Consider the following 4,370-nt stretch of genomic DNA (forward strand, 5'->3'; position numbering starts at 1 on the left):
CGTCCCCTAGATGTCGGAGTCACTGGTTGTCTTCAAACCATGACTAAATACCTACAGTACCTCTTCAGGAAGTGCTGAAATTAACGCTTTTTTATAAAGTAACAAAAATCCATGTTTTGTGGGTTTTCACATAACCTCCTAAACTAACCCCAAAAAGGTTTTAGACTTAATTGTACTTAATAGTGCCCTTAGTGCCTGACCTAGTAAACCAGAATGATAAGTTATTTATTGATTGTGACTTCCAAGCACTTCTGTTACACACTCTGGATTAGAAGTGTCAGCCGAAACCCATAACTGTAAATGTAGCTGATAAAAACAAAACAGTAAGAGTTTTTTTTTTTGTTTTACCATTTCGTTAAATGTTATGTTAATGAGAGACAGAAATATTAGAGACAAGAAACACTAGAGGCGAGAACGCAGTGCAGTTATACACTATGCCCCGGTTGTGTTGTGTTACAGCAGAGACTTGGCTTGTCTAGTAAGCAGCACTGAGGACATGTGGTACATGAAATTGATCTGGTGGAACACACATTATAGTTTAATTCTATTTCTATGGTGTTTTGTATTGGGGGTTTGGCTCCAGGCTCCTGTACCTTAAATGAATGAATGAATGAATGAATGAAATCTCACATTTAATGTAAATTGAAACTGTGCAGTAACATTTACTGAAAAACCTTTCATATTTACCGAAGCTATGGCTTTATGTAAACTTTTCCACAGTGAAGAAGGATTATGCGGTGCTGGTAAGTTTTTGAAAAGTGTCCCTAGCCAGCGCTGAGGGACACTGAGAGATAAATGAATCTTTTACACACTTTGAAGTTGGCCCCGTGGCACTCTGCTGACAATTTCTTTAGCCGTCCTTTTGACTGGCAGCATTGTTGATGGAGTTTTCGGACTGCCTTAGGCATTGGAGATAAGAAAAGCTCTATCTGCGACCACGGGCAGGAGTGGACTACACATGCTAAGGGTTTATACACAAGGGTTTCTACACTGCCCGCAAAATGTGGAATATTACGAGTCACAGATCTGGAGGCAATATATATACTGTATATAAACACAACTTAACATTAACACATTAACAATGATTAAATCTATTATATCCCAGGAAATTGCTGAGAGGATAATGGGAACCCTAGGCTCATTGATGCCTGTGGTGACCAAAGGCTAGCCTGCCTGTTCCCATCCCACAGAGAAAGCCAAGGCAGCACAACTCACCAAAATAAGTTATTGCTGTCCATAAAAGAAAGGCAAAGCAGAGCAAAGCAAAGAAAACCAAGTGCACCACAGCCTGCCACAAATAGGGCCCAGCAGGGAAAGAGCCCAAGGCTGTCGTCCTGGCCTCCAAAGTCCCCAGATTCCAGTCCAATCAAGCACCCATTGGATGCCCCGACAAACAAACAATTCCAAGCTGCATAATCTGCACCGCACAACCTGCAGCACCTAAAGGATCTGCTCCCATCATTCTTGTGCCAGACACCCAGAGGTCTTGTGGAGTCCTGCCCCGTGGGAGTTACAGTATGTCAAGTACCATTTATTGACATTTTGTCCATAAACAGCAGGTACAATATACAGTGAAATTAAATACATATAGGCACGGATAAGGATAGTGCAGTACTGTACTGTAGTATGTCTGTAGTTCTAGAGTGATGAAAGTGCAAGAACATTTTCTGATAAAGTAATAGTAGCAAAAATGATATGGAAATTGAGAAATTTGATGGCTTAGGGGAAAAAAAACTGTTGTCTCTGTCATCCTGAGTAATTCGGTACCTTTTGCCAAACAGGTGGAGGTTGAACAGTTGTGTGAAGTGTGTGTATGTGTGTGTGTGTGTGTGTGTGTGTGTGTGTGTGTGTGTGTGTGTGTGTGTGGTGGTCAACAATGCTTGTGGGTATGCAGCGTGTGGTGTGATTGTCTATGATGGAGAGAAGAGAGACCCCAACGATATTCTCAGTTTCCCTCACTACAGTATCTGTTACAGGGTCTTGATATCAAAGACAGTGCAATTTCCAAACCATGCAGGGAAACAGCTGCTTAGGATGCTCTCTACAGCCCCTCTGCAGTGTGGGGTGGGGATGGCGAGGAGGAGAGGGGGCTTAGGCATGACAGAAAGTACAGGTGCTGCTGGGCTTTCTTTGATTTAAACCAGCTAAGCTTATTTACCAAATGAACACCAAGGCATTTGGTGCTCCAGATAATCTCCACAGACATTGATGTTCAGCAGAGAGTGGTCGTTCTGTGTTCTCCAGGAGTCAACAACCATCTCTTTAGTTTTGTCCACATTCAGTGACAGGCTGTTGGCTCTTTTCCAATCCATTAACCGCTTAAACGCTCTTTGCTTGCTGACTCGTCATTCTTTCTGAAGAGACATTCATCGGCCCATGGGAATAATGGAGGTTAGTGATTGGCCACTGGAAATAATATTGCTCAGTGTTTGGTGATTGGAAATGATATTGATTAGTAGTTGATGGGAATTGCAGTGGCTCATGTAAGCGCAACTTGCATGCAAGCGCAACTACAAACTGGTGGTGAGTCGACCGATCTTGATCTCTAAATTATGTTATATGACTGGATAGCCATACAGAGCACAGAACAATTGCTAAGGTTTGCTTAAAAATTGCAGGATTTGTTGGATTTCCTTTAAATAAAAGTCACCAAATCTGTTTGGCAATACTGGAGATGTAGCCGTTTAGGTAAAAAACACATTTTAATTCTTTGATAAAAAAATTATTTTATGACGATGAATATTTCTGTTTCTCATCATCATCATCATCATCATCATAACTGAGGGATTATCTTCAGAAAGAACAGTAGAGTTGTTTAGATAAACCCCAAATATACCACTAATAATCAAAATATCAGATTTATTTAAATATCAAAATATTTATGCCTTTTATATTTATGTCCAAATAGACTAAAATGCCTTATGTAACCATCTAAAGTAGAAAAGTCTGACCTGATTTGACTTAATTAGAATGCATTTTTAATCAGAATAAGAGGGGTGGTAAAATCCTAACTTCAGATTTTCAGCCACTGTGTCTTTGGCAGTGAAAGAGACACTGATTGGTTTTACCAACTATAGATAAGACTGAATTCTTGTAAGCAATCATAACACAGAAATTGGAATTTGTCAGAAAAGAGGGGAAGTCTAACTTAATCTTAAAGTTGGAAAAAGTTCTTCTTCTTCTTCTTCTGTTGCATTTCCACCAGAATAACTGCTCCACAGCACTTTGCACATGTCACAAATTACATTCTAATTAAAAGCTTTAAGCATATAAAAGCATATCTGGTCAGAAAAGCATCCATGTAGTTTAGGTGGAATCTTTAACCAGAATGATATCAATCAGACTGATAAAATATTGAAGATGTAAATATAGTTAGTGTTATTCTCTTCTACAGTTTTACAGATATATGTCTCAAATCTACGTATGTGTGTCAGGTTTTCCCTTTGCATATTGGTCCCGTATTGCTGGCACCGTGAACTCTACCGCGTGAGTGCGTTCCATCCTCTGTCCGGTCCTTGGTGTGTTGCCTGATTGTGTTTACCCATTTTGTACAAGTTGTAGATTACTTTGCCTTTTATATTCTCTGTGTATCAGGCTTTTTTTTTTTCGTTAGGTCTGGACTTTGACTGCTATATTTCCAAGATCTGTTTTTCCCTGGATTAGACCCTCGTCTGTTTTCCTAGATGCTGATAATGGATTGTCTTTTGTTTTGCTTTGCCTGTGATTTCATCTCTCCTATAGATCTTATAGCACATTCCAGGTTTCAGCAAATGCATTTCATCTCAACTCACTGCACATTAAAATGTCGTAGTGCATTAAAGATGTTCTAGTTCACAGTTGTGGATTTTGCTTCTTTTGTGTGTGTGTGTGTGTGTTGTTTTGTTGTTCTATGTGTCTACTTGAATAGAACACAAAATTCTTTTGTTTATTTGAGTGAAAAGTTTGTGTCATTTTGCAAAACACTACAAATCCACTTCCCACAGCTTCGTCACAATAGATAAATCAGGCGACAATTGTATTTGTGGTCATTTAAATATGCACTTTAATACAGAAAAATACAGCAAACTCAAACTGCTTTTATTGCGTTTTTGTATTGATTTAATGGCAGCAAACTATAACAAGAAAAAAAAAAGTTTTGAGTTTGCTTTTTAATTACAAAGATTATTAAAGACCATGAAAAACATTACCAACACCACAAAGCCATAATTCTTAGATAATAACCTGATACATAATCCAGATGACAAAAACCAGTGTTCGGAATACGAGCATAATAGAATTACAGTGTGTGCTGCTATTCAGGGGATTTTATTCGCAGTAATGAAAATAGTTCTTTTCCCATCTCTTAATGATCACCCCGGCTTGGTGCTCAC

The sequence above is a fragment of the Clarias gariepinus genome, chromosome 15, assembly GCF_024256425.1.
Source record: "Clarias gariepinus isolate MV-2021 ecotype Netherlands chromosome 15, CGAR_prim_01v2, whole genome shotgun sequence".
Taxonomy (NCBI): domain Eukaryota; kingdom Metazoa; phylum Chordata; class Actinopteri; order Siluriformes; family Clariidae; genus Clarias; species Clarias gariepinus.